Source organism: Nuphar pumila, chromosome 7, assembly GCF_984573655.1.
Source record: "Nuphar pumila chromosome 7, dmNupPumi1.hap1.1, whole genome shotgun sequence".
Classification (NCBI taxonomy): domain Eukaryota; kingdom Viridiplantae; phylum Streptophyta; class Magnoliopsida; order Nymphaeales; family Nymphaeaceae; genus Nuphar; species Nuphar pumila.
The window spans coordinates 49,323,677-49,334,506 of record NC_143255.1 but is presented as its reverse complement, the minus strand read 5'-3'; positions in this window follow the sequence as shown (position 1 = coordinate 49,334,506).

The window sequence follows — 10,830 nt, the reverse complement described above, 5'->3', positions numbered from 1 at the left end:
GAGAAGCGAGTAGAAAGTGTGTTTCTTGTAAATGGGAAGTGAGTTTTCCCCCACTTTTTACTTTTGAGTGAGGCGTGTGATGCTTTCCGCTCCGGAAGCATGCTTCCCCTATAGAGGCGTGCTTCCGGTAACTATGGAAAGGACAACCCTCTCCCAGCTGTTTGCAACAACATTATCCCTTCAGGAGGGGCAGCTCTATGTAGCACCACACTGTGTGATAATTTTAGAACATGTTTTGTTGCATGTGCTGGAAGGGCCACATTCCTCTGCCTGGGAATCGCTCCTTGTTGCCCATCACCATAACTGAATCTGCTGGGCCACCAACCTCCCACTGAGGTCTAAATAAGCCCCTTTTCGTTCTGATTTTCAAGACACTTGGATCTGGATCCTCCTCGATCCATTTGAGGTCTTGGTTAATTTATGCATAAAACTTCAATACGCAAAAACAACTAAAAAATGGCAACTAATTAATATTCGGTTAAAAGGTTCATGTTGTTTTTTCTTTCCCTTAAAAATAAAAACAAAAACAAAAATAAAAATTGCATTTGCATTAGAAAAAGAGGGGCGGAAAATAGAACAAAAAATGAGAATAAAAATTATAGAGTAGCATACAACATGCATACGTGCTTTGGGTTATGAACTTCAGGATTCAAGTTCAAGACTCGATGTGATCGGAACTTGAGAAATATGGTGAAACTGGATCTGTGATTGGGTTTTTCTTGAAAAGTATCTCTTAAAAAGTTTTCTTTGGCTTGGATATTGAAAAATACAGTTATTTTCTCTTTAAAAAAAACACAGTTATTTGCGGCTCCTGACCGAAAACAAGAAGGTATTTTCTATATAACGCCTATTATATATTCTGATGGTATCACGACTGGAGATTTTTGAGAAAAATTCCCTCAGGTGATATGCAACATTAAGAAGATGAACCCGGATCCAAATGAAACTTCAATATGTTCTGCACCCAACCTTGACAACAGAAGAACAAACAAACAGGCCTTGCCCCGAGAATCCTGGAATCCAAATCCGGTTACCACATGCCCGAATTACCAAACAACCAAACCAAAAATCCTCTGTGCCGAGAATCGCCCCTTCTTATCCAAGTCGGTCTCCTTGGCCCACACGAGCGCTTGTGGAGGGCCCTCCGACCTGGGCTTTGGGTTCGTCGGTTTCGCTCAGGGCATGATTGTTGGCACCCTAGACTGTGCCAGGGGGGACGACAGGTACGCGCTCGGGTTCGAGTTCGCCAGCTTCGCCCGAAACATGTTTCTTACTTGATAGAAACACCTATAGGAGAATCCATCATAGTGGGCACTTTGTACAACAACTGTGTAGTGAGAATAAAGAACTGTGAGTTGTCTGTGAACTTATTGCAACTCGACTTCAAGAATATAGATGTTGTCCTTGGTATGGACTGGTTGTCGGACCACCATGCCACTATTGATTGCAGAAGAAAGTGTGTTAGTTTTTAAAATCTCTAGATTTCAATATTCACATATCAAGGTGCTAGAAAACTACTCACACTGACGATTATATCATGCTTGAAAGCCAACAAATACATTCGAGAATGATGCATTGGATTTCTGGCTTACATGAAGACCGACGAAAGAGAGAACCTCACCATATCAGATATTGACATAGTTCAAGAATATACAGATGTTTTTCCAGAAGAATTGACAGACCTCCCTCCTGATCGAGAGATTAAATTCAAGATCTATCTCATCTCGAGAACACCACCCATCTCTAAGGCCCTTTATCGGATGGGACCTGCAAAAGTTAACAAACTTAAGGAGCAACTGCAAGAATTATTGGAGAAAGGTTTTATATGACCATCGATATCTTCTTGTAGTACTCCAATTATGTTCATAAAACAGGACAAATCATTGCAAATGTTTATTGATTATCGACAATTGAACGTAGTGATCATAAAGAATGAATATTTATTATCTTGGATTAATGACTTATTCGATCAACTACAAGTAGTTGCATGCTTCTCGAAGTTGAATCTGTGATCGGGTTACCATCAATTGAAAATTAAGAAAGAAGATGTGGCTAAGACGACTTTCTGATCAAGATATGACCATTATGAGTTTTTGATCATGCATTTTGGTCTGACTAATGCACCAACAACTTTCATGAATATGATAAACATATTTTTAAGACCATATTTGAATAAGTTCATGGTGATATTTATCGATGACATTCTTATTTATTCAACTACGAGGGACCAACATGAGGAACACCTAAGGATAGTTTTGCAGACAATTAGAGAACATCGACACTATGCCAAATTTTTAAACTGTTTATTTAGTTGGAGCATGTGTCCTTCTTTGGTCATATCGTATCCAAAGAGGAAATCATTGTAGACCTTGTGAAGATTGAAATAATCACTAATTGGGCTAGACTCAAGAATCCTATAGAGATTCATAGTTTCTTGGGATTGGTTGAGTACTACTGGCGATTCGTAGAAGGATTTTCTACGCTGACAGCTCTAATAAGCAAACTCACTAAGAAAGACATAAAGTTCAAGTATAATGACAAGTGTGAGCAAAGTTTTTAAGAGATAAAAAAACGTTTGACCACTGCTCAAGTTTAGTGATGCTTCTCATAAGGGATTGACTTGTGTTCTAATACAGTATGGTAAGGTAATAGCTTAAGCATCTCGCCAACTGAAAACACATAAAGTTAATTATCCTAACACATGACTTAGAACTAATAGTGATTGTATTCGCCCTTAAGATATAGAGATACTACATATGCGATGAACAATTTGAAGTACTTATTGACCATCAAAGCCTCAAATACCTGTTTTCACATAGAGACTTGAACTTGAGACATGAGATGACTTGAATTTATAAAAGATTATGACCTTGAGTTGAAATATCATCCGAGGAAGGCGAATATAGTCGCTGACACTCTTAGTAGAAAGTTAGGAGCATTGGCCAGACTCACAGATTGAGATTTATTTTTCTCAGTCATGTATTAGAAAGTAGAAACTCGATGCTTAGCAGGTCGATTATTGTTTGTGCAAACTATATTGAAGTCATAATTATGGGAGCAAATTAAAAAAAAGAAACCCTTAGAACCAGAGTTGGTCAAAGTTAGAAAGAGAATTTCTTAGGGTGAGGAGTCAGACTTTAAGGTTGATGATCCGAGTCTTCTCGGATTTCGTCATATAGTGTACATTCCTAAGGATGATCGACTTAAAAATTAGTTGTTGTACGGACACACCACTCAAGATATGCCATCTACCATGAAAGTACCTATAAAACCTATAAATTTTTAAGAGAAAAAAAATAAAGGAATTGACTCTTTTTGAGTTAAAATTGGTGTTTTTTATCTTTTAGTATCAATTTTGTGTGTTTACATGCTCAATTTTATCTTTCTAACAAAGAAGGGTAAAATGGTTATTTAAAATTATTATGGTAAATAAATTATTATTAAAATAATAAATGTAATCATTTTAATGAGTCACAAAACCATTTAAACAGTTTTGAGGTGTTTCGAACTTAACAAGATACATTTTATGGTACTAGAATAATTTTGTAGCAAGATAAAAATTAGCTTAAAAAATATTTTAATTTAATGGAATATTAACCTTAAAATCAATTTTTTGTCTAAAATGGGTTTATGTGATGAAATGAGGAGTTTACACTAATCAAACTTATAGATTTTGATATGGTAGAAAAAAACAAATTCATTAACTAATCAGGTTAGGTTTAATGAAATTCAATTCCCTTATTATCATTTATTATTATTATTTTACCTTATTATTATTTTTATTTAATTTAGGTTTGGATCAAACCAGACCCAAACCGGGTTTGATCTGGACCCGATGGCACACCCGATGTTCACCCCCATAAAACCCATGCAAAACCCTAACCCTTCTCATTTCTTCTCTTCTTCCCTCTTCCCTCACTCCATCTCTGCCACCACCACCGTGACCTACCATGATGCCTTCTCCCCTTCCCCGTCCATAGTTGGCTGAAGTCGTGCCATCGCCATGACCCCCACCTCACCTACGCTCTTCCTCCTCTTTCCCTTCCCCATCTGTGGCCTCGTCAGAGCCACATCATCGCCGACACCCCTATCGACCGTAGGGCACCACCATTGTGGGTCGTCTCCGACCTCTTCCCTCTGACACCATCTTCCCCTTCTTTCTCTCTTCTTTCCCTTCTTCTTTTCCTTCTTTCTTATGTGTTCCTTCTCCGCTCTAGTGTCGATCGAAGCGCACGACCATCGCGAGCCATCACCGTCACCAGGACTCATCCATCTCTCTCGTTGAACACCTGTCAGAGACCAGTGAGTTTGTCACCACCGTAACCCCCTCCTCCTCTTTTTTATTTTCTCCTTTTTCTTCCCCTCTCATTCTTGTTCTCTTCCTCGTTCAGACGATGGTTGGAGGCCAACCAACCTCCATTGTGACCCGACGCTGCTGCCATATCGTCAAGAGGCCCAATCACCACCAAACATCTATTTCTTCACCACCATCTACAAGATCCATCGATGCCAACCACAGGAGGTTTGTTACCTCCCCCTTTTTTTGCTACCTTAAATGAAATAGCGATCCCTATTGGTTTCCTTAATTCAATTTGGGAAGTTTGTGTGGTCGTGGGATTCGCTGATACTGTGTCATGAAAAAGTTCTTTTAGAATACATGATACGATTTGCTTATGTCTTATACATTTTTCTTTTTTTCTACATTACATACCAAACTTCAATCTTTTCAAGTTACACTGATGTTGCAGCATGATATTTGTGCCCTAATCGCATAACCCTAATCAGTGTTTTCTCAAATTTCTGCATGTTCTTCGCTTAGAAACCCGAGCCCCAACCCATCCGGATAATTTTCTTTTTGTGCTGATGATGGGCTTAATTATATACATGTGTTAGATTCGATTTTCTAATTTCTATTTTTCCCTTTTTATGCTAGCCAATTCTTATTATTTTCAGGGATGTATATGTGCACCCGATTTCGAACATAGGGAATCGTACAGGGCTGCTGTGTATAACAACAGGGGTACCTTTGCATTGTTAATTTCTTTCTAATTTGGTTTCAGAGTTTTGGATTTGATTTTAATGAGTATATATATATACATTTCATTGGAATCAGGTACCTCGATATTTATGCCATTATTGGGGTGATGCATGGGGCAGTGTGTAGGTCGTGGTATGTTGTTCAAACTTGTTTTGGGACTTGTTAGTGTGCCGTTTCAGGGTTTTCGCAAATTGGTTTACCGAATTTTGTTTTGATTTCTATTGCTCATGTGCGAAAACATATTTAGATCATAGTTATCGTTGTGTGTGCAACTGTAGCGATCTCTCTTTGTGAGAGGGACAAGTATATCGTGTTGTGTGATAATTGCCCTGAACTTTCAGGTCCCCGAGTTTCATTTTACCTTTTGTCGCATCGAAAATGAAGGATTCCTTAACTAAAACTTTAGAATGTTATTTATGTTGTATGATAGAATTTAAAAGTCAGTTAATATGCACACTGAGTTCGTAGCATAGTCACATTGCTAGCAAATGATTAGAAATATATTGCATTATTTGTATATTTGTGCATTGTAGGTGCGTAGCTGAGCAAATCGTGCGATGCTTAATGCTAAGCATCAAAAGCGGCTAAAAATGTCATGCAAAAAAATGCAAATTCAAAAGCATGCAAATCGGGTAAATACCCTTGGTAAGTAAGTAATGCAAGTACACCACATGTTAATTACTTTCTTGAATGTAACACTCTTTTATTGACACACTCACTTAGTTATGAATATCTAGGACTGTTGACAATTGTAGTTCAGAGATCATGCTGGACATGGTTGAAGTTAGCGAGATATTAGAGTGTGTTTGCTGCAGATACATGTTTGACATTGTTGTGAAATAAATGGTTGACTATATTGCTGTACTTGAATTGACTACTGTAAATGCTTGTATAATATTAATTTTTATTAAGCTTGCCATGCATGTGAAATTTATATCATTAAAACATGTCTGAAATGAATATATCATGCTTGTGAATATGATTACATTCTTCTGTGTATCTTGTTAATGTATGCAAGTATGATGTTGAGATTAAATCGTGCATGAAGTCATGTTAAAATTGAATCATGCATGTGAGCATGTATAGTTGAATCCTCACATGATAGAGTCATGCATGGAAGTGAATATAAATTTGTTATGAACATGTATGTGAGCATGTATAGTTGAATCCTAACATGATAGGGTCATGCATGGAAGAGAATATAAATTTGTTATGAACATGCATGAGAGTATGTAAATTTGAATTATGCAAGTGACAAATTTTTATATCATGCTTGAGAGCATATAAATTTGAATTATGCAAGTGGCATAAACTTTGATATCATGCATGAGAGCATGTAAGTTTAAGTTATGTAAATGGCATAGACTTTTGAATTCATGCATAAGGGCATGAGTGAGTTATCGAGTGAGAATATAATATTTGGCTGTGACCTATGACTTAATAATAAAGATAACCCTGGACCATGGGTCAATTTGAGGTGCCAGTAAGACTGGGCTCTCTGAGATGGTTAGATCCGTTCCGATCTTGTGTTTTTTCAGGAGATGGAAGGGCAGTACAAGCCTCATAGAATATGTATTTTGAGGAATGAAGGTGCCTCTTGTCCCTTTCCTACGGAGGTTAGGGAACATGTCTACCAGTGAGTCCTAGGTGGTAGTATTACAGCTCTGCAGAGTTAGAGATGCATGCTCATTTTTTTGTCAGCAATTTTGGTTTGGCATAGCCCATGACTTGAGACCATGGGTCTGTTCTCCCACTGCTGCATTATAAGGTTGAATCACTCAGAAAAGAACCAGTTAAGTCATAGGAGGACAATAAAAAATATATAGAATAATAAATACTTCTATGGTTGTTTCTGGATGCTTACACCCTCTTTTGTACCAGATGAGTTTGAATAATAAGAGAAATAATTAATTAAATTTTTAGGATAACTGCTTCCATATGCATAATCATATATTGTGAGCATATATAGATTTATAAAGTTTTGCATGAATATTGCATATGAATTGTTATATATGAATGAAAAAGATATGTTTGTGATTGGTCATGTGATTTTGACATGTTGTTACAAGCCAAGGGCTTGGTTGATGCACGTGAGGTGCTTGTGTGTGCGAGGCACACAGGAAGGGTCAAGATATGACCTATTCCATTATTATATTTGAATGCAAAGTGCATAAATGTTATGATAAATGAGATGTGAATTTGTAGTTAAAATAATGCATACCATAGTCATACGTTAGACATGAGCGTGTTCCTTTTGAGTATAAAGAAAGTGAATGATGGCATTACATGATATATTTTATTTTTACTTCACTTTGGAGTATGCTATGAATTGTTAGTTTCATATATTTATGCAAATGATTATCATATATATGAATGGTTATGAAATTGAATGCCACGAATTAAAATGAGAATAACTTTGAATTTTCATGCATACAAGTGATGTAATTATGAATTCCATGAAATGAATGATGGTTTATGTGATTGAATATCATGTTCTTATTATGATGTGGATTCCCTTGATTCTCATTTCTAAAATGATGAGAATTACACTTGATTGCATCATTTTAACTTGAATTGCATTCTTCAAGTTTAGTTTTTATTTTCTACGGGCATGTGGTTAATGTCCTACAATATTTATAGATAACCTCGTGGAGGATTGAAGTGAAGCGTTGGTTGTTGTGTGGTTGAAGGCTCCACTCTTACCTACTACGATTGTTGGAGGGATCAGGCAAAAGTTTGAGATAGTTAAAAACTTGTATATATTTTACTTTTTGTATGAATCTTTACATTTGAAGAAGTGTAATATTTTGGAATGAGAATATTTTTAAATTATATCATTTCATTCCTATTAGGTTCTTGCATATGGTTTAGAACTTTAAATTTTTATGTAACTCCTCAGTTATCTTAAATCTTGATACATTTTGTCTTCTGCATTTCTTTTTTTCACATGTGAGAAGCCCTTAGAGTAATAGTCTCAATCAAGTTGCGTTTATGGATATTTTTGTACTAGATCTGATACCGGGAGACTAATATACACTCGTGCTTGCGCTCAGGTGGACTGTCTAGTTTTTGAAACGGTTGAAATGTGGGTATAGATGAACTTGTTGGCAGATTATTTTCGAAAACCATGTGAATTGTTTATATAAATAAAAAGGTTTAAATTTTTCTCAAAATTTGGGGTTTGAAAAAGTTTTAAAAGTTTGAATTTTTAAAGAACGTTATAGTACCAAAATGTATCGAGATCTGAATGATACGTTTTGGTGGAGCAGAATGAAGAGAGACATTGCTGAGTTTGTAAGAAAGTGTCTGGTGTACCAACAAGTGAAGATTGAATACCAATGATCAGGAAGACTACTACAACCACTTCTCACACCTGAGTGAAAATAGGTGGATGTTACTATAGACTTTTCTAAAGATCAGGCATTAGATGGATTCTGTACGGGTGATTGTTGATAAGCTAACTAAGTCAGCTCACTTCTTGGCTTTTAAGGCGACTCATACTTGTGGCCAGTTGGCCTAACTTTTCATTAGAGAAATAGTTAGACTTTATGGAGTACTCGATTTGATTGTTTCAGATAGAGATTCTAAGTTTGCTTCGCGATTCTGACAGAGTTTCCACAAGGCAATGGGGCCACATTTCACCCTTAGACAGATGGACAGTCAAAGCAAACCATTGAGACCCTAAAAGATATATTGTGAGCATGCACTTTAGAGTATAGTGACTCATGAAATGACATCCTGCCTCTGATGAAGTTTGCTTACAATAATAGCTTTCAAGAAAATATAGTCATGACTTTCTTTGAGACACTCTACGATCGACGATGCCGAAAACCATTGTGTTAGAATGAGGTCAGAGAAAGAAGATTGTTAGGGCCTAAATTGGTGCAGCGTATGACAAACCAAGTTGGATTCATTCGAGAGTGTTTACTAACAATGCAAAGTCGATAGAAAAGTTATACAAACTAAAGACATCGTGACTTAGAATTTAAGCAAGGTGATCATGTGTTCTTGAAGATATCTTTCTTTAAGAGAGTAATGCATTTTGGTTGGACAAAAAAATTGAGTTCAAGATATATTGGACCCTTTGAGATACTCGCGAGAGTTGGTCATACATCGTATCGATTGACTTTGCCACATTTCTTGTCTAGAATTCATAACATATTTCATGTATCTATGTTGTGAAAGTATATCTCTTTCACATATTGGATATAATCGAGTCAGTATTAGAAATCCATAACGACCTGAGTATGAGTGAGAAACCCATAGAATTCTTAGATGCAAAGTGCAGAAGCTGTGAAACAAAATTATATCGCTAGTATTAATTAGATGAGGTTATCACAACAAAAATGAGGTCACATGGGAGCGTGAATCATACATCTGTGCACAATTTTCTCAATTGTTTTAAGGTAAAATTTAGGACTAATCTTCTTTTAAGGGGGGTAAAATTATAAAACTACCCAACAATGTCAGATGAAAAGATTAAAAAAAATACGAGAATAGGGGAAGACAGTTTCCCCCAATTACGAAACCGACTTTTCCTGTTCTTGTCATGGGGGTGGTGTGTGTGTTGGAGGGGGGGGGGGGGGGGGGGTTGAGGATAGACCCCCCCCCCCCCGCGATCACCGGCTGGGGTAAGGTTTATCCTCACCCACTGTGAGGGCTCTCTCACATTGAGACTCCCTACCCACTCGACACATAAAGATTTAAAATAATATATATATATATATATGTATATATATATATATATATATATATATATATAGAGAGAGAGAGAGAGAGAGAGATTACCTTGAGGGGGGGGGGGGGTTGAGGATAGACCCCCCCCCCCCCCCCCCGCGATCACCGGCTGGGGTAAGGTTTATCCTCACCCACCGTGAGGGCTCTCTCACATTGAGACTCCCTACCTACTCGACACATAAAGATTTAAAATAATATATATATATATATATATATATATATATATATATATATATATATATAGAGAGAGAGAGAGAGAGAGAGAGAGAGAGAGAGAGAGATTACCTTGAGACGTTGGGAAGGAGGGAGGTAGTCGTGAGAACGCCACCGACGACCACCGTAGGTAACTACCATCTCTCCCTATCTTGCTTGTTCTTTAAGATGGCCGGCAGCCCTGGCTGCCGACAGGTTGCATAAAATAAAAAACAAACAACAAAATCGGTAGCTATGGCTGCCATCATTGTTGTAGAGTAAGAGAGAGAGGACTGACAATTAGAGGTTGCCAGCAACCTCTATAGACTTAGGATTTTATATTCACACAATATCTGAGACTCTAGACAACCGTGGATGGTTGAAAGTCATTATGGTTTGGATGTAGCATGAACCATGCCAAGTTTGAGTTTGATCTCTCAGCTAGCTGTCGATGGGGTCTTCTTTATTGTTTCACTGTAGTGCCTAGTGATCTGGGGTTCACTAAGAGTGTGTGGTTCATAGTCTGACCAACAATGTAGAATTGATGTGTTCTACGCGAGTTACTATGCCTATAAACGGCTATGACCGGTATAGCCAACCTATGTTATAGTCTGTTGTGAGTGTGTATTTGATTGAGAGATTTAATGAGAGAATTTAAAACATACAAACCTTGTGTGGTGTGTTGAAAATTAAACTCAGATTAGGGGCTTATAGCCCACTACAATTGTAAGTTAAAGTCATTTATTGCTTATAAATTTTATTTACTGAGTTGTAGACTTACCTACTGTATAACTATAGGCTCCAAGGACACTAGCATAGGTAGGACGTGATCAACTACTTCAACTTTGCAGCAAAGTACTTGT